The sequence below is a fragment of the Martes martes genome (assembly GCF_963455335.1).
Source record: "Martes martes genome assembly, chromosome: 7".
Classification (NCBI taxonomy): domain Eukaryota; kingdom Metazoa; phylum Chordata; class Mammalia; order Carnivora; family Mustelidae; genus Martes; species Martes martes.
Window position 1 is genome coordinate 74524432 of NC_137894.1, and position 21835 is coordinate 74546266.

Consider the following 21835-nt stretch of genomic DNA (forward strand, 5'->3'; position numbering starts at 1 on the left):
TTCAAACTGCTTTTGCTGCTTCCCAAAGATTTTGGACCATTATGTTTCCATTTTCATTCATCTCTATGCATTTTTTTATTTCCTCTTTGACTTGTTCATTGACCCTTGGTTGTTCGGTAGCATATTTTTTAGCCTCCATGTGTTTGTGTTTTTTCCAGGTTTTTTTTTTTCTTGTAATTCTAGTTTTATACCATTGTGGTTGGAAAAGATACTAGGTAAGATTTCAGTCTTTTTAAATTAACCGATGCTTGTTTTGTGGCCTAATATGTGATCTAGCCTAGAGAATGTTCCACGTGCACTTGGAAAGAATGTATATTCTGATGGTTTTGGATGGAATGTTTTATATATATATATATATATATATATATATATATATATATATATATCTGTTAAGTCCATTTGGTCTAACGTGTTGTTCCAAGCCACTGCTTCCTTATTTTCTGTCTGGATGCTCTATCCATTGGTGTAAGCAGAGTGTTAAAGTCCCTTAATATTACTGTCAAGTTCTTCCTTCCTATATGTTAATACTTGCTTTCAATAGTTAGGTGATCCTGATTGTTGCATTGATATTTACAATTGTTATATCCTCTGGTTGGATAGATCCTTTTATCATGATGTAATACCCCTTGTCTCTTGTTACTGCTTTTTTTAAAGTCAATTTTTTTGTGATGTAAGTATTGCTACACTAGCCACCCCCCCCCAGCTTTATTTGCATGGAATAGCTTCTTTATTATTGTTTTTTTCTTGGAATTTCTGTCATGGTTCAAATCTGAAGCTTTTATTTTCTTTGGTGACTTATGCTTTTAAATTTAAGGTGGAACCTTATCTGTTCAGCTTTCAATGATTATAAATATTCTAAAGATGTCTTCTAAGCTACTGTCACAACATTAAAATTATAAATTTAACTTGTAATGATCAACTTTAAAGCAAATGACTGTCACTACTTTAGGTATTCTAGGAAAATTAAGCAAACCTTCCACAATTTCTCTAGGGTATATTCCCTTCTTTAACTTCCATTGACAATCTCTTTTGTTGGTGAAGAAATGGCCAGAGCATTGATGAAGAATTATCTAACATCTGGTTAAATAATTGCTTAAGGAATGTTAATTGATGGAGTTATCAATTCAAGCAAAATTTTCACATTTCACTAGAAAGATTTATAGTTGTCCTAGTCAGAGTAACTTATTCCCAGTTAATTTATTGATCAAAGATATAGATGATATGCTAATCAAAGTATTAGATGAGACAGAACTGGCAATAATTTTTAAAGTTTTGAATAACGTAATATTTCAAGGGTGAGCAATGGATATAAAGCTTAACAGTGATAAAGTCATAGGTTTAACCAATGAAAAGCCTCACTACAGAATTTGATTTCCCTGCTGCTTATGCTATAACAGGTAGTGGCAAGCTATAACTCCTGTTGTAACACCTAAGAAAAGGAAAATCATAAAATGTATTTTATCAGTACTCTGTACTTTATCCGAGTACTGATAAAATTTATATTTCCACAGACATAGGAGAGCTTTAGAAGAAAAACAAGTAAACTAAAATTCTACAGATGGATAAAATTTCCTTGGCAAATTTAGCTCACAAGGTATTATCTTCCGTGGTATATTTACCTTGTCCAGCGATGGGCTCAGGATGTGGTTACCATAGGGAGGAATATTCAACAAGGGGAAACAGAAACCAGCAGAGGTTTTGATGGTTGCAAGCTGATGTGAAAGACTGAAATCTAGAGGAAACCCAAACTCCTAGGATGCTTTTTCTATGAGGCATTTGAATGACTGGGTAACTGGGACATTGGGGGGCTGGATTAGAGAGAGTAAGAGCCCCCACAAACTCATGGTACTTTAAAAAAAAGCCCCTCTAGAGGGAGAGGTCTGCAACAATATCGAGATGACAAAACTCCTCCTGGAGACACTTGAAACTAGAGGTAGAATGATTTTAATTAAAGCTAAACTCCAGCTTTTTATTCAATTTTAATTGAAATACAGTTGACATACAATATTATGTTAATTTCAAGCATACCACATAGTGATTCGACATTTATGTACATTACAAAATGCTTACCGTGCAAAAAGTAGTTAATATCGATCATCATACAATGTTATCAAATACTTCTTACTATTTTTCCTATGCTGTACTTCACGTTCCCATGACTGACTTATTTTATAACTGGAAGTTTATACCTCTTGATCCCTTTCACCTATGTCACCCATCCCTACAGCCCCAGCCCCTCTGGCAATCAGTGGTTTGTCCTCTGAATTTATGAGTCTTTTCCTGTTTTGTTTGTTCATTTCTTTTTTTCAGATTCCACATATGAGTGAAATTATACAGCATTTATCTTTCTCTGACATTACACTTAGAATGATACCCTCTAGGTATGTCTGTGTTGCTGCAAATGGAATGATTTCATTCTTATTTATGGCTGAGAAATATTTGTGTGTGTGTGTGTGTGTGTGTGTGTAAAATGTGTATATATTCACAATGTATTATCTACCCATGAATGAACACTTAGGTTGCCTCCATATCTTGCTAATAATCTTCAGTGAATGTAGGTGTGTATGTATTTTTTCAAATTAATGTTTTGTTTTCTTCAGGTGAATACCCAGCAGTGGAATTGTTGGAGTATGGTATTTCTATTTTTAATTTTTTGAGGAACTTCCATATATTTTTCCATATTGGCTGTACCAACTTGCATTCCCAAGAAGAGCGCACTAGGATTCCTTTTTCTCCACATCCTTGCTAACATTTATTATTTCTTGTCCTTTTGAGACCAGTTATTCTGACTCGGGTGTACTTCATTATGGTTTTGATTTGCATCCCTCTGATTAGTGATTTTGAGCATTTTTTTTTTAAAAGATTTTTTATTTGACAGAGATCACAAGTAGGCAGAGAGGCAGATAGAGAGAGAGCAAGGCAAGCAGGCTCCCTGCTGAGCAGAGAGCCCCATGCGGGGTTCGATCCTAGGACCCTGGGATCATGACCTGAGCCGAAGGCAGAGACTTTAACCCACTGAGCCACCCAGGCACTCCGAGCATTTTTTTTTTTTTTCATGTGTCTGTTGGCTATTTGTAGGTTTTCTTTGGAAAAATGTCTATTCAGGTCCTCCGCCCATTTATCAGTTGGATTTTGTGTGCATTTGTGTGTGTGCATTGAGTTCTAGGAGTTCTCAGATATTTTGGATAATAACTCCTGAGTGGATATATCATTTGCAAATATCTTCTCTCATTCAGTAGGTTTCCTTTTTGTTTTGCCAATGGTTTCTTTTACTGTGCAAAATCTTTTTAGTTTGATGTAGTCCCAATTAACTAGTTTTGCTTTTATTGCCCTTGCCTGAGGAGACAGATCACAAAAATATTCTTAAGACCAATATCCAGTAGTATAATTGCCTATATTTTTGCTTAGGAGTTTTAGGATTTCAGGTCTTACATTTAGTTTTAATACATTTTGAGTTTGTTTTTGTATGTGGTATGGGAAAGTGTTTGAGTTTCAGGCTCTTGTACGTAGCTGCCTAGTATTCCTAATACCACTCACTAAAGAAACTTTTTCCCATGGTATATTTTTGCCTCCTTTGCCATAGATCAATTCACCATGCAAGCATGGTTTTATTTCTGGGTTCTCTATCCTGTTCTATTGATCTATGTGTGTATTTTCTAGCAGAACTGTACTGTTTTGATTACTATAGATTTGTAGTAGAGTTTGAAATCTGGGAGTGTGACACATCCAGCTTTGTTCCTCTTTCTCAAGAGTGCTTTGGCTGTACAAATTTTAGGATTGTTATAGTTATGTCAATGATGCTATGTTATTTTGAAAGGGATTACATGGAATTCATAGATTACTTTGGGCAGTGTGAGCATTTAACAATATTAATTCTTCCAATCCATAAGCATGGTGGTTCCCTCCCCTTTTATTATGTCATCATGAATTTCCTTTATCAAATGTCTTATAGTTTTGTAAGTAGAGAACTTTCACCTCTTTGGCTTAATTTATTCCTAGGTATTTTATTATTTTTGCTGCAATTGTAAATGAGATTGTTCCTTAATTTCTCTAATATTTTGTTATTAGTGTATAGAAATGCAATAGATTTCTGCATATTTTTTATCCTACAACTTTACTGGATTTATTAATTCTAATCGGTTTTTGGTAGAGTCTTTAGGATTTTCTATGTATAGTATTATGTCATCTAAAAATAGTGACAGTTTTACTTCTTTCTTACCAATTTGGATGACTATTACTTCTTTTTCTTGTGTATTCTTATGTGATTGCTGTGGCTAGGACTTCTAGTACTATGCTGAATGAGAGTGATGAGAGTGGCCAAACTTTACTTTTCCTGATCTTAGAGGAAGAGCTTTCACCTTTCACCGCTAAGTAAGCTAACTGGTGGGTTTTTCACACATAACCTTTGTTATGTTGAGGTATGTCTCCCTTTCAACCCACTTCGTTGAAAGTTTTTATCACGAATGACTGAATTTTGTAACATTCTTTTTCTGTGCCTATTGAGATGGTTATATGATTTTTATCTCTGATTTTGTAAATGTGATATATCATGTTGATTGATTTGCAGATGTTGAATCCTCCTTGCATCCCTAGAATAAATCCCACTTGATTATGATGAATGATCCTTTTAATGTATTAAACTGGGATTGCTAAATTTTGTGATTTTTGCATCAGTGTTCATCAGGGAAATTGGCTTTTAATTCTCTTATTGTAGTGTTTTTGTCTGCTCTTAGTATCAGGTTAATGCTGGCTTGGCAAGATGAATTTGGAAGTGTTCCTTCCTTATTTATTTTATTTTATTTTTTTTTTGTAATAGTTTGATGATAGGTGTTAATGCTTCTTTGAATGTTTGGTAGAATTTATCTGTGAAACCATTGGTCTTGGAACTTTGTTAATAGTTTTTTGATTACTAATTTCATTACTAGTAATAGGTCTGTTCATATTTTCTACTTTCTAATTCACTCTTGGAAGATGGAGTGTTTCTAGGAATTTACCCATTTCTTCTAGGTTATGCACTTTTTTTGGTATAAATTGTATCCTCTTACAATCCTTGGTATTTCTGTGGTGTCAGTTTTAACTTTCATTTCTTGGGTTATTTGAGTACTCTTTTTTTCTTGATTAGTCTACCTAAAGGTTCATCAATTTTATCTTTTCAAAACAAGTTTTTTGTTTCATTCATTTTTTTCTATTTTTTTTCAGTCTTCATTTTATTTATTTTCACTTTTTAATTTCCTTCCTTCTACTAACTTTAGGCTTTCTTTTTCTTGTTCCATTAGGTGTAAGATAAGATTATTTATCATGTTTTTTTCTTGTTTCCTGAGGTAAGCCTGTATTGCTATAAACTTCTCTCTCAGAACTGCTTGTGCTCTGCCCCAAAGAACTTGGAACATTGTATTACCCTCTTCATTTGTCTCAAGGTATTTTTTGATTTTCTGTTTGATTTCTTTATTGACTCATTTGTTGTTAGTAGCATGCTGCTTAGTTTCAAGTTTCTTGTAATTGATTTATTTCTAGTTTTGGAACATTGGAGTAGGAAAATATGCTTGATTTCAATCTACATAAATTTATTTATAAATTTATTGAGACTTTTTTGTGGTTTAGAATGTGATCTCTTATAGAGAATATTTCTCAGCCATAAATAAGAATGTTCTATATGTACTTGAAAAGAATGTGTATTCTGCTATTTTAGGCTGGTTCTGTAAATCTGATCTAATGTTTCCTTATTCATTTTCTGTCTGGATGATGTATTCATTGGTGAAAGTAGGGTGTTAGGTTCCCCTAATATTATTTTATTGTTGTCATCCTCTTCCTTAGTATCTGTTAATATTTGTTTTGTAGTGCTCCTATTTTGGGTTCATGGATACTTACAACTGTTATATTCTCATGTTGGATTGACCCTTTATCATTATGTAATGCCCTTCTTTGTCTCTTGTTATAGTCTTTGTTTTAAAATGTATTTTTTCTGATATGAATATTGCTACCTTAGCTTTCTTTTCTTTTCCACTTGCTGTTATTATCTTTTTTCCCATCACGTCAGTCTGTATGTATCCTTGCAGGCAGCATGCAGATTGGTCTTATTTTATTATCCATTCACTCACACCATGTCTTTTGATTATTTAATCCATTTACATTTGAAGTAAATATTGATAGGCGTATACTTACTGCATTTTCTTAAGTGTTTTCTAGTTGTTTTTGTAGTTCTCGGTTCCCCTTTTCTCTTGTTCTCTTTCCGTGTGATCAGATAATTTTTTGTACCTATTAATAGGTTTTTGGTTTGTAGTACCAAAGTTTACAAATAACACCCTATGTGTATAGCAGTCTGTTTTTTTTAACTTTACACAGATATTTATTATACAGAGGTTGTCACAAAATTGGAAGCTTCTCTACTTTGTACACAATTATTCTTGCTCTTCACAGAAAGGTATAGCAGTCTATTTTAAGTAGATGGTTACTTAAGTTTGAACACATTTTGAAATCTCTACATCTTAACATCTTCTGCAGTATTGATGTCATATTTTATATCTTTTATTTTGTATCCCTTAATTGTTGTAGATATAATTGATTTTACTACTTTTGTCTTTTAGCCTTCATACTAGCTCTATAAGGGGTTGATGTACTATCTTTACTATATGTTTGCTTTTACCAGTGAAATCTTTTTTCTCCATAATTTTCCTTTATTTATGTCCTTTTCTTTCCTGTTTAAAATAATCTTTTTAACATTTCTTGTGAGGTCCACTTAGTGGTGATGAGCTCATTATCTCTTCTTCAATTCTGAATAACTTCCAGATAAAATATGCTTGATTTTAGTTTTTTTTTTTTTTTTTTTTTCTCCTTTCAGCACCTTAACATATCCTGCCACTTCCATCTAGCCAAAGTTTCTGCTGAAAAATTTGCTAATAGTCTTATGGGTATTTCCTAGTGTGAACCTGTTTGCTTTCATTTTGCTGCTTTTAAGATTTTCTCTTTATTATTAATTTTTGACATTTTAATTATTATGTGTCTTGTTGTATATCTTTCTGTGTTCTAGACCTGGATGCCTATTTCCTTCTCCAGGTTAGGCAAATTCTCAGCTATTATTCCTTCTAATGTGTTTTCTCTATTTCAACTATGCTCCTTTCTCACTCACTCTCTTCCCTTTTGGTACCCCTATAATATGAATGTTAATATGGTTGATGTCATTCCAGAGTTCCCTTAACCTACCTTCATTAAACAAAATAAATTTTTGCTGTTCTAATTGGGAAATTTCTGGTATTTTGTCTTCCAAATTTCTGATGTTTTTCTGCATTCTCTAACTTGCTGTGTATTCCATCTAGGAGATTTTTTTTAACATCAGTTATTTTATTCTTTGGCTCTGATTGGTTATTTTTATTTTCTTTTTTGAAGTTCTCACTGTGTTCATCCACTGTTCTTTCATGTTCAGTGAGCATCTTTATAATCGTTACCTTGATGTCTTTATCAGGTAGATAAGTTATCACTGATTTGTTCTTTTTCTTAGGTTTTATCTTGTTCTTTTGTTTTGAACATATTCTTCAGTCTCCTTAATTTGTCTGTTTCTATATTAGGTAGGTCAGCTGTGACTCTTGGTCTTAAAGATAGTGGTTTTATGTAGAAGGCATCCTGTGGGGCCCCAAAGTGCCATCCCTTCTGGTCATGAAAATCCAGTGTTCTAAGACTATCTTCTGTGTAGGCTGCATGTGCCTCCTATTGTAACTTGGCTATAACTACTATGGTTGTAAAGGGGACAGGGCTTCCCACCACCCCATGGCTGGCTGAGAGGTCTGGCTACAGTTGATGTGGGCACACTGGTGGGTAACATTAGCATTCAGGGTAGCTGGCTATAAGTGCCATTTGTCACTGTTGGAGGCATGATAGTATGCAGAGGTGCCCCTTCTCCAGCAGAACCTCCCGTTGGAGGGAGGCACCTGCCTAGGCAAACAGGTTCCATGGAGAATGCCAGGGTGAGGTAAGCAGTGCTAACAATGTAGATAAGAAGTGTCAAAACTGGTGCCTGCCAGCACTGGGGCCATCTAGGCTGAAGGAAAGAAAGAAAAATGGCTTCCACCTGAGCCTGTTCCCTGATAAATTTCCTACCAATCCCTGACCCTCTGTCATATGCCCCACAATTACTCAGTAAATCTTAACCTGTGGGTCAGGTGCTTTTCAAACTGCCTCTGTGCTGGTTCTGAGGAAGTGAGATTGTAGATGAGAGCAGAATCTCTATTTCCTACAGGACTCAGCCTCTCCTGGAAGTAAGCCTGACTGATTTTTTAGCTTTTTCTTTATTGAAGCATAGTTGACACATAGTTACATTGGCTTCAGGTGTACAACATAGTGATTCAACTAATCTATTCATCATTACTATGTTTACCACAAGTGTTGCTACCATCTGTCACCATACAACACTATTACAACTTGATTGACTATTTTACCTGTGCTGTACATTTCATACCTGTGACTTACTTATCCCATAACAGGGAGCCTTTACCTCTAACTCCCCTTCACCTACTTTGCCCAATTCCCCTCCAACCCTGCTCTCTGGAGATCACCAATTACTTCTTTGGGTTTATGGATCTGTTTCCACTTTGTTCATTCTTTTTTAAAGATTCTACATAAAGCTCCAATGATAACCGTTTATCATTGTCTGACTTATTCCACTTAGCATCATACCCTTTAGGTCCATCCATGTTACCACAAGTGGCAAGATTTCATTTTTTATGGCTGATCAATATTTTGTCACACACACACACACACATCCCACATCCTCTGTCCATTCATCTATTGATGGATACTTAGGGTTGCTTCCTTATCATGGCTATTGTAAATAATGCTACAGTAAACATAGGGGTGGATATATCTTTTCAAATTAGGGTTTTTTGTGGGGGGGAGGGCTAAATACCCAGTGGTGAAATTACTAGATTGTATGGCATTTTTATTTTTAATTTTTTGAGTAATTTCTATACTGCTCTCCACAGTGGCTCTACCAATTTACATTCTCACTAACAGTGAGTAAGGGTTCCTCTTTCTCTATATTTTTGCCAACACTTGTTTTCTCTTAATTTTTGATACTAGCCATTCTGACTTGTGTGAAGTGGTATCTCATTGTGGTATTGATTTGCATTAGTGATATTGAGTATCTTTTCATTTGTCTACTGACCACCTGTATGTCTTCTTTGGAAAAATGTCTATTCAGGTCTTCTGCTCACTTTTTAAGTATTGGATACAATCTTTGTACATTTTGGATATTAACCCTTTATTGGTTATATCATTTGCAACTATCTTCCCCCACTCAGTAGGCTGCCTTGTTGTTTTGTTGTTGGGTTCCTTTGCTGTGAAAAAGCTCTTTATTTTGATGTAGTCCCAATAATTTATTTTCGCTCTTGTTTTCCTGGCCTGAGGAGAGCTATCCATAAAAATGTTACTAAAGATGGTATCTAAGAGATCACTGCCTATGTTTTCTTTTAGGAGTGTTCTGGTTTCAAGTCTCAAATTTAGGTCTTTGTTTTCAGTTTATTTTTCTGTATAGTATAAGTGGTTCAGTCTCACTCTTTTGCATGTAGCTGTCCAGTTTTCCCAAAACCATTTATTAAAGACTGTCTTTTCCCCATTGTATATTCTTGGCTCTTTTGTCACATATTAATCGACCGTATAGGTATGGGTTTATTTCTGGGCTATCCTGTTCCATTAATCCATGGATATGTTTTTGTGCAAATACCATACTATTTTGATAATTATAACTTTGTAGTGGATCCTGAAATCTGGGATTGTGATATGTCCAGCTTTGTTGTTATTTCTCAGAGTGTTTTGGTTATTAAGGGTTCTTTGTATTTCCATAGACACTTCCGGATTATTTGTTCTAGTTCTATGAAAAATGTTATTGGTATTTTGATAGGGATTACAGTGAATCTGTAGATTGCCTTGGGTAGTCTGAACATTTTAACAATATTCTTCTGTCCATGAACATGGAATAGGTTTTGATTTGTGTTGTCTTCAATTTCTTTCACCAATGTTATAAAAAATTTCAGAGTACAGGTCTTTCACCTCTGTGGTTAAGTTTATTTCTGGGTATTTTATTCTTGATGCAATTGAAAATGGAATTGTTTTTCTAATCCTCTTTCTGCTACTTCATTGTTAGTGTAGAAATGCAGCAGATTTCTGTATGTTATTTTGTATTCTGTAAATTTACTGAATTCTTTATTACTTTAAATAGTTTTTCAGGGGTGTTTTCAGGGTTTTCTCTATGTGGTATCATGTTGTCTGCAAATAGTGAAAACTTTATTTCTTCCTCACCAATTTATTTCTTTCTTGTGTTAGTGTTGTGGTTAGGTCTTCCAGTACTGTGTTGAATAAAAGTGGAAAGAGTGAACATCCTTATCTTGTTTCTGGCCTTAAAGGAAAAGCTCTTAGTTTTTGACCATTGAGTATGATGTGAATTTTTCATATATGGCCTTAATTATATTGAGGTGTGTCCCCTTTGAACACACTTTGTTGAGAGTTTTTATCACGAATAGCTGTTGAATTTTTTAAAATGCTTTTTCTGCATCTATTCAGATGATCATGTGATTTTTATCCTTCATTTTCTTAATGTGGTGTATCATATTGATTGATTTGCACATATTGTCCCCTCCTTTTTTCCTGGAGTAAATATTTAGCAGTCTGTATTAACTTGGCGGTTGCTGAAGTTTGAACACATTATAAAATAACTTTTACTCACCCTATAGTTGTATTTTACATCTTTTATTTATAGTTTATCCTCGTTATGGCCTTTTTCACTTTAAGCAACTCCCTTTAACATTTCTTATAAGGTCGTTTTAGTGTTGATGACCTCTCTTAATTTTTCTTGGGAAAACACTTTACCTGGCAAACTTATCTTTCAGAATAGAAGGAGAGGTAGAGTATTCTTGGGGTAGGAATTTTTCTTTCAGCATTTTGAATATATCCTTTCTGGTCTATACAATTTCTGCTGAAAAATTAGATGGACTCATGGGGTTTCTCTTGTACGTAATTTTTGCTTCTCTCGTTTTTAAAATTCTTTCATCTTTAACCTTTGGCATTTTAATTATTATGTGTCTTTGGTGTGGACCTCTTGGGTTCATCTTGTTTAAAACTTTCTGTGCTTCTTGAAACTGGATGTATGTTTCCTTCTCCAGGTTAAGAAAGCTTTCAGCTATTATTTATTCAAATAAGTTTTCTACTCCCTTCTTTTTTCCTTTGGTGACCCCTATAATGCAAATGTTTGTTTGCTTCATGTTGTCCAAGAGATACCTTAAACTATCTTCATTTTAAAAAATTCTTTTTCTTTTTGTTGTTCAGCTTGGTTCTTTTCATTATTCTCTTTCAGATCCCTGATCCATTCTTCTTCATCCTCTTATCTAGTGTATTTTTAAATTTCAGTTATTGTATTCTTTAAATTTGGTCCTTTTTGTCTGTTTTATATCTCTGTTAAAGTTGTCACTTAGTTTTTCCATTCTTGTCTCAAGTTTAGTAAGTATTTTATGATTATTAAACACTATCAGGTATATTGCTTATCTCTGTTTTATTTAGTTCTTGGTCAGAGATTTTTATCTTCTTCTGTCATATGGAGCATATTCCTCTATTTACTTTACTTGACTTTCTGTGTTTTTGTATGAATTAGGCAGAACTGCTCCTTCTTAACTTGAATGATCTCGTGCATGGTCATTTCCAGTGTAGACTGTGCCTGGTGAAGATGCTGGCTGCCTGGATCTGTGTAGTATGGACAGGGTCCCAGGGCACTCCTTGCTGAGACTTGTTGGGATGGCCAGAGCTGTCCCAGGGCTCTCTGCACTGAGGGTGCTCTTGCAGGAAAGCTGAAGTGGGTACAAGCTGGGAGGACCTGGGGCTTTCGGCCAAGAGGGTGCCCTGAGGCATTCCACACAAGTACTCCCCTGGGGCTCTCCAAACAGGGTGTCCTGGCATAACAGCTGAAGCTGAAGTTGGTATGAGCAGAGGTATCCCAGGGTGCTTAGCACAGGGATGCACTGGTGGGGTAACTGAGGCCAAGACAAACATGGGCTTGGGTCTTCTAGAGCACTTTGCCCTGGAGGTCCCTTAGCAAGCCATCTGAAGCCAAAGTGGTGAGCCTGGAGTGCTTTGGGATACTCTGTCTGTGTCAACTTGGCATGATGGCTAGAGCTATGGTGAGTGCTGACCAGGGGTGTCTAGTGTGCTGTGCTAAGGGTGCTAAGTTCATAGAGGCAGTAGGCTGGCTAGGGCCCTGGATGCTGTTCCTGTTTAAGCTATCAGTGGAGGAGGAACTCTGGCAACCTGGAGTGAGTTTCAGCGGCTCCTCTGTGGCAAAGTTCTAAGGCTAATTCCTTTATACTGTAGTTGCATTTTTAAATAACAGCTACCCCCCACCCCCATTCAGGGCTGATGTGGGCTACAGGTCTGGTGCTGAGATGACCAGCCAGACAACGCACCTGGAACACTGCCCTTGTGTGCACTATGAAGGTGGAGGGTAGACTAAGCCATATGCTCACCAGCTCTTTTGACCCGGGGAGAGTTTAAACAGCTCTCCTATCATTGGGTGTACTAGGGCTGGATATTTTATATCTTAGTCTTTTAAACCATGACTTTTTTTTCTGTGCCCCAGCATAAATGAATCTGCTTATGGTTCCTCAGTACTATCCCTCTCTACTGCAGTTTGCAGCACTGGTGAGGGGGAGGTGTTCCTTTTGTTGCCAGGTCTCCTCTCTTTTGTTATTCTCTGTGTGGTCTCTCTCTCTTGTGCAGAAGCAGTTTAGTCAGCCCTCAGCCTTTCTTCAGGAGAAATTGTATAAAGATGCATAGATTTGTTATATCTGTGGAGAAGGTGAGTTCATGGTCTTCCTACATTACCATAAACCCTGATGATTTTCAAAGCTACTTGTTATTGGGCCTCTTTTTCCTGGTATAGATTCCCAGTTCAGAGGTTCCCAATGTAGAGCTTGAATCCCTCATTCCTCAGGGGGACTTTTTATACTTATGATATCCCATCTGCTAGTGGGTTTCCACTAGACACTTTTCAAACTGCTGTTTTTTTTCACTGGATCTCAGGGTTAGCAACATTGCATGTGAGGCCTCCGGGAGGTGAATCTCAGTTTCCTTTAGCACTTTGGAGCCCCTAGACATCAGGCCCCTTTGTTTTCTAATCCAGATACTCTGAAGGCTTAGCTCTCTATTATAGTCTCAAGGACTGGGGTGCCTGTGTAGGGCCTCCTCTGGGAGAAGCATCTGTCTGGTGAGATCCCTCCTTATCACATCAGGGATGGTGTTTTTTTGTTTTTGTGAGACCATGTCTCAGCCTCTTTCATCCATTTGATGTGGCCCTTTTGTGGTGGAGATTTTTTTTAGAGGGAAATGATCCATTTGTAGCTGGAGATTTGGTGTGTCTGTGGGAGGGGATGTTCAGGATCTTTCTATAAACCCAGTTTTGCCTAAGCTCAATTTCTACTAGGATAGTTAAGATTAGCCTCTCAACTCATCTGCTCAGAACAGGAAAGGGTTTACCTTTCTTGGAAAAAGTAAACCACTTTTCTTTTTTTTTTTTTTTTTTACCACTTTTCTTTTTTTAAAATATTTTATTTATTTGTCAGGGAGCTTCAGGCAGGTCATTGAGGTATTTAGTCAGTCATTGCCAGAATTCTTGGACTCACCTTCTCCCCTTTCTGAATTTTCTATGGTGTTGCCATTTGGAAATAGTGAAGTAAAAGGCTATGCCAGTGTTGCTAATTACTATATATTATTTCAAATATATATATGTGTGTATATACACATGTATATATATGTATACACACATATTTATATTTATTTATATATATAGATATATAGATATATAGATATATACATACATACACACACATAGGTTCCAGAGACAAAGTTATTGTGAATTTTATGTTATTTGGGAGGGAGACAGTTTAAAAAATAACTAAAATATATATTATTGGGTAATAAGCCTGGAAGGGAAAATGGAGGGTTGTGGTTTAAAAATGGAAGCCATGGAAACATCACTAAGAAGGTGACATCTGAAGACAGTAGGGAGTAAACAAGGAAGATTTTTGAGGAGAAAAAAAAAAATTTGAGGTCGCAGAGATGGCAGGTAGAAAATCCCTGCAGTAGGTACATGTGTGTTTGATGTGCTCAAAAAAGAATAAATCAGCAAATGTGACAGTAGGGGAAGGAACAGGATGTGCTGGGAAACAGGGGGTATTGGAGGTGAGGTCAGAGAGGCAATGCAAGTCAGGCACTGAGGGTGGGGTTGGTGAGGCTGGTGTGATATTGAAATTACTGGGCTTTTTCTCTGGGTTATATTGGAACCCATTAAAAGGTTTAATACAGGTGACATAATCTGAATTAAATTTTAATAAGATTATTCTGACTTATGTGGAAACTAGATTGAAAAGGAACCAAAACAGAAGTGGATTCAACAGGTAGGAAACAATTGAAGTAATGAACAAGGGTGGTAGTGTGGACAAAGTAGGAATAGTGGACATTGACAATGTTGATTTCCTTCAATATTTGAAGATTGTGGTAATGAATGTGCTTATAGAGATAGGTGTGGGTATGAGAGAAAGAAGGAATTGTGTAACTCTAAAGTTTTGGGCTGAATAATTAAAATGATGGAAACACCATGATGAATAAGGAAGAGATTGGAAACTTAGTCTTGGGTTTGTTAACTCAGGTGTCTGAGAGGCAGTTGGATACAGGAGTTTGAATTTGTGTGTGTGTGGTAGGGGGTGGCTTTTAAGAAATGCTGAAAGGAGTTCTTCAGGTTTCATAAAAGAATGCTAATGAGTAACATGAAAACATACACTGGGAACTATAATCAAATTCAGAATACTTGAATACTGTAAAATGATGGTGTATTAACTACTCAACTAGTATAACTTAGCCACTAAAGGTTAAAGGACAAAACATTAAAAATAACTACAGCTATAATAATTTGTTAATGGACACAATATCAAAAGTAAATTATGATGTTAAAAACAATCAGGGAAAGTAAAAGGCTAGTTTTTTTTTTTAATGAGAGGGACACTAAGTTATCAATGTTAAATAGATTATTATAAGATGTTTTATATAAACCTCATGGTAACCATAAAGCAAAACCCTACAGTTGATACACAAACCATACATAAAATCAATTCACACAGGAAGACGCAAGAGAGGAAGAAATGAACAAGAGAATTACAAGGAAATGGCCATAAAACAATAAGACAGCATTAATAAGGTCTAAACTATCAATAATTACTTTTAAAGTAAATAGATTAAATTCTACAATCAAAAGGCAGAGTGGCTGAATGGTTAAAAGACAGGACCCAACTATGTGATACCTAAAAGAGACATAAAAAGATATTATATGCAAATGGAAAACAAAAGAGAGCAAGGGTGAACATATTTATCTCAGACCCAATAGATGTTAAGTAAAAAAAAATGTAACAAGAGACAAAGAAGGTCACCATATCATGGTAAAGGGATTAATTTACAAGAGGATATAATAATCATAAAAACATATGCACCCAACCTCAGAGCACCTAAATATATTAAGGAAATACACATAGATATAAAGGGAGAAATTGATGACTATATGATAATAGGGAACTTTAATACCCCACTTGCAATAATGGATAGATCATTCAGACAAAAATCAATAAGGAAAATTGGACTTGAAATATACTTTAGACCAAATGGACCTAAGCTCTATAGAGAACATCCATTCAATAGCAAAATACACATTCTTCTCAAGTGCACATGGTACACTCTCCAGGACAGAGCATATACTAAGTCATAAAATCTTATCAAGTATCTTTTCTGACCACCATTATCTGAAGGAAGAAAATAGAAAATTCACAAATATGTAGAAATTAAACAGGACATTCCTGAAAACCATATCTTGACAATAGTCTCAGCAGCATTTTTTTGGATAGGACACCAAAGCCCAAGCAAAGGAAGTGAAATGAACCAAGTGGGACTACATCAAATTAAAAAGTTCTGTAGAACAAAAGAATCAGCAAAATGAAAAGGTAACCTATAGAATGAGAGAAAATATCTGCAAATCATATGGTTGATAAGGAGTTCATATCCAAAATACAGAAAGAACTCATGAGCATCAATAGCAAATCAAATAACAAACCCACAGAAGACACACAAATGACCAGCAGGTTCATGAGAAGGTGCTGAACATTACTAATCACGAGGAAAATGCAAATCAAAATCCCAATGAAGTACTACTTCATATCTGTTAGAATGGGTAGTATCAAAAAGACAAGAAGTAACAAGTGTTGGGTGAAGATGTGGAGGAAAGGGAACCTTTATGCAAGTGTCCATTGACAGAGGAATGAATAAAGAAAATGGAAAGCCCTTTGGCTATAAAGAAGGAAATTGTGCTATTTGCAACAACATAGATGGACCTTAGGGCATTATGCTCAATGAAATAAGTCAGAGAAAGACATACCTTTTTGTTGTTGGAAACATTGAAGTATATAATACAGTACTATCAACTATACTCACCATGTTTTACATTAGATTCTCAGGCCTTACTCATTTTATAGTTGCAAGTTTGTACACTTTTACCAGTCTCTCCCTTTTTCTCCTACCTCCCCACCCCCTGGCAATAACTTTTCTACTCTATTTCTCTGAGTTTGACTTTTTTTGTTTTGTTTTGTTTTAGATTCCACATATAAGTGAGACCATAAGATATATTACCCATAGAAATAGAATGGTGGTTGCCAGGGGTTGGAGGAAATAGGAGATGTTAATCAAAGGGTATAAACTTAGGTTATAAGTTCTGGGGAACTTATATGGCACAGTGTTCATAGTCAACAGTACTGTATTATATACCCAGTTGCTGGGAGAGTAGATTTTCAGTGTACTCACCACACATACAATTAGGTGAGGTGTTAAACTTATTGAGGGAATCTTTTTACAATATATACATATATGAAATCATCACATTGTGTACCTTAAACTTATAATTGAAATAGAACACTATATATCTCAATAAAGAGGGGTGGGAGGGTAGAAGCAGATTAGAGAAAAGGAATTAAAAAGGGAGTATGTTGTGAAGAAAGTGCTTCAAATAGAAGGGAGTAGTCAACTCTGGCATAGGTTGCTGATAATGCAGGTAGAATAAGGACTAAATATTAATCAGTAGCTTTAACCACCTGGATGCCATTGGCCATCACAAGAAGGACAGTCATCATGGATGTACTGCTTATGCATTGTTCAAAGGTGCCCATCTGATAGGTTGAGTGCTTGTAAAAATACTCCTGCATTGTGCTCCATCCACATGGAGGGCACAGGTATTTACAATTCATGATCCAGAGGGGCACCATTTTCTAATTTGTATAGACATAGTGTTTGTTAGCTGAGACCCTATTGACAAAATCAGTGTCTGGGCCATTTCCTTTTTGGAGCAGATTCAAAAGAGAAGGAAAGGGGAGGAACTGGAGACACCGAATACCTTCAGAGTAGCCAATAAACTGGAAGAAAAAGGAGTTGATACCTGGAGGGAAATAAGGAATCAAAAATTTTATTTTTACTATTTTGAAAATGGGAGCTTTACCATTTTGTCGAAATACTGATGGGAAAGATTCAGTACAGAGGGATTCTGTGTGCTTTCTTTATACTGGTGGATTTAAAAAAAAAAATGGAAAAGGTTAAACTTCTCTTTGGCTATATACTTGTTTACTTATTGTTCACTGCTTATAAGTAGAAAATGCCCAGCACAAAGGAGGCAGTTACTACTTGTTGAATATTAATCAGATTTTGAACTCACAGCCTCTGATTTCCTATCCTGAACCTTCAACGGTTGGGCAGTACTACCTCATCATGCAGATCTAGGTACTTAGCAGCAATATATTTGGACTGCTTTTGTAGGATGCATTTATTCACAAGACCAATAATCTCCCTGCATGTTTTCCCCTATCTGTATGTGACTTAGCACGAGGTTCGGCACGACTTAAGTATTCAGTATAATCAAGAATTTGTACATTCAAAAGCCACTTGATTATGTGAGTTGGATTAACATTTATCATCCTGCCAAATAATTCATTCAATAAATTAAAATTTAAAATTTGTTTTAAATGCTGAGTTTTACTGATTATAAAATAATATATGCTTGTGATAGAAAATGTAGAAAATGCAGAAAAGTAGAAGAACAGTTCACCCAATCCCAGTATCAACAGGTAATTGCTTTTGATCAATTAGGTACATTTTCTCCTGTCCCATAATATAAATGGTTGGTTCTGGAAGTCCTTGCACTAATAGTAATAACAACTAAATTGCTTATGCACATACTAGATGCATTATCTCATTTAAACTTCACAACCAACCTGTGAAGAAGGCATTAGCAATGTAGCATTTTACAAATGAGGCTCAGAGATTGAGCCATTTTCCCAAGGCTGTAAGTGCAGCCATATTAATGCCCTTTAATTCACCCCTCTGATTTCAAGTGCTATTAAATCTAATTTTCTCTCAGATTGGTAAGGGTCGGTTCTGCTTTTAAGTGTCTGTCATGTGCCCTTTAACAATTAAACATTCTTCTTGAAAGCCTTCATTGATTGAGTCCCCTTGAAGACTCTGGGACTTCCTTTGCCCCTGCTCTCTGATCTAAGCAGCCTGCATTGTAAACATAAAGTTATTTCATGAGTCTGTTCTTTTTAAAAATCCTCAAGCTCAAAAAAAAAAGTTTATATGAATTTTTTGTTGTTGTTACTTTCACAGAATCTAATAAAAATTCTTGATACAATGGAGGTGATGAATAGAAATGGCAACTGGTAAGTTCTTCCATACCTGTAGTCTAATCTTTATCCTACATTTTGGGTTTGTTTACTCTGTGTCTGGTATTGGGGCTCAGCAGGGGGTGAGATGAGAGAATAGTTGAGGACCTTCTTTTCTGTTTAATAACCTCTTCTAAGGTTTTCTTGGGGAAAAAGAAACAGCATTCTGAAGGCAGAAGGCAGAGGTAGAAGACTGATGTGAGACAGGGTTTAGGTATTTACTGCACTGTGTGGATAATGACAGTGGTCAGTTCTTAACAGGAATAGTGGTTCCCACATGGGAGCATTGTTAAGCTTATTTGCTATAAGTGATCCCTGCTGTGTTAAAGGGGGAAATAAATATCCTAGTTTTATTTTATTTTTGCTACAGAAGAGAGAATAATTTCTTGAGATACCTAGCTTTTTTAGCGGCCTGCCAAAGTTACTATTACCATCATTTGTTACAGTGACTTTAAAAAACAAAACAAAAAATTCTTATATTCACTGTGTCTGTTTCAGAACCTATTTTAACATTCAGTCATGCCTCTTTGCTGATCTTTTGACTACTGCTGTGTTGGCATTAGCTTTGCTATTTATGATTCTGCATTCTTATTATGACTCTCACATGTTCTTTATTTCAGTACAAAAATATATTTAACCTCCCCTAAAAAACTTATTTAAAACCAATTCTTCTGTAGTTGTTTCTGCCTATGTCTTAAATCTTGATGACCAAATCCAGAATTGTAGAAGGGAATTCCCACATCACTTCTATTCTTTAAATGGAATATTCTTTAGTCCTTCTCAGGTTTCCAGGAGGAAAATAATCAATTTGGGGGAAATATTTATCAGTGGTTCATGAAAGGGACCACTGTTTATTTGTACTTCATGTGAGAATGCTAGAGCACATTCCTGCCCCATTTTGTATATACTTTGGCCACCTCCAGTCATGATTATGTGAGAGATTCTACATATTTGTCTTCTTAAGGATAAAGGCTAGAGTTCAAAGTTGGGCTCTACAGCTACTGGCTTGGACTTCTTTTGTAAAGAGAATGGAAAAAAACACAAGTTCATGTTTTGTGCTTTCTTGGATTTCATATAGAGCCCTTTTCTTTTCCCCCATAGCTGCCAACATTGTAGCCTCTGCCTTGGCCCACTTTCTATACCTCATCCTTTTATTCTCAAAAAAATTATTAGATGTTATATTAAGTTCTACCCTCTCCTGTCATTGCTTATCACCCCTAAAATGCAATATATATTCTTATTTCACATGATTTTATAAGCACAGATATATGTCAGGCCACTAGTTCTCAGCCAGATTTATTTGTTTCCTCACAAAGGGAACTTGGCAATGGCTGGAAGCATTTTTGATTGCCATGACTGAGGTGGTAGAAAGTACTACATCATGGCAGAAGACAAGGATGCTACTCAATATCCAACATTACACTGGAGAGTTCCCCATAACAAAGAATTGTCTGGTCTAAAATGCCCAGTTTGAGATATCCTCCTGCACAGGGGCCCTGAATATAGAAGTTGTATAAAGCATGACATTTAAGGTAAAAACATCTTACAGGTGCCATAGCATAAAACAAGACTGGTTAGGGTACAACGGGTATAAAATGAGTTATACTAGGGCTGGAGTGGGTACACATGTCGAATTTTTTATTGACAAGATAATGCTTTCAAACTTGAAAAATGGGAACTTCTTATTATGTAGGAATGCAGTGAAGTGTAAGTAGTCAAGAAGTGAATGAAGCAAAATCTGGAGAGCAAACCAACATATCAAATTTAAAGAATACTATCAGGTAAAAATATGGGATGAGCACCTATCAAAAATCCTATATGGAGGGCTTCACACAAAATTCTAATCACTGGTCTTTTTTTTTTTTTCCCCCCCTAGAAAAATACTTAGAAGCAATGTGAGGAGAGATATCTGAATTCCATATTTGGACACTAGAGCCAGGCAGGCAATTAGGAAACTATTTTACCAAACTGGTAAGAAATGATGGGGCTCAAGGGAACCTGTCTTGGACTGTGAGCTAATGGGATTCCTTGATGACCATTCAAGAATATGGCAATTGGGGGCACCTGGGTGGCTCAGTGGGTTAAGCCTCTGCCTTCGGCTCAGGTCATGATCTCAGGGTCATGGGATTGTCCTGCATCAGGCTCTCTGCTCAGTGGGGAGCCTGCTTCCCTCTGTTTCTGCCTACTTGTGATCCTCTCTGTCAAATAAATAAAATCTTAAAAAAAAAAAAAGAATATGGCAATTGTCTTTTTTTTTAATCCCCTTCACAGACTATGCAGGTGACAGGTGAGGTCGGTCATTACAGGTTAAATTAACTAGATCATTTTCCTTTGGGTCACAGAAACATTTACTAGAAGAAGATTGTAAAGCAAGTAGTGTAGATTGTCCTTTGCCCATCATATTCTAGGTGTACTTCCTAGTTTCTGGCAAATGGGTTAAGAGAATAATGGTATCATTCAACAAGGAAGTGAACTTAAACAAGGAACAGATTTTTGAGGTGTGATAACATGTTCACTAGGATTCCTGGGGGAGGTTTAGGAAGAGAGACTCTTTAGCATTCAGGAACAGACTGTCAATGATAGTTTCAGTAAGAATAGTGGAAAACTCTAGCATCCAGAAGATTCAGAATTGCTATGGAGAAGCCTGGCAAACAATAAGAAAGGAGCTGTGTCAAGGAATTTAACAGAAAGGTATCTTTTAGCCACTATTGACTTCAGGGAAGTGGATTTTGGGTGGGATGGATTATCACCCCTTTTTTTAATACATCTCTATTTAAATTTTTACAATGAGTATGTATTATTACAAAACACTCTTATTTTACTAGAGTATAATTTACATACAATAAAATATACTCTAAGTGAATAGATTATTGCTCTTTAATGAATATTTTCACCTCTGTAATCAAAGTATAAAATATTCTACCATCCTAGAAAATTTGTGAGCCATTGCAATCAAGACTGAAGCATCAACTTCTGCCTGAGTTTACAGCTTGCTGACCTGCCTACAGTTTTCACCAGCCAGCTCCCATACTGTGGGAGCCAATTCTTAAAAAACAAAAACT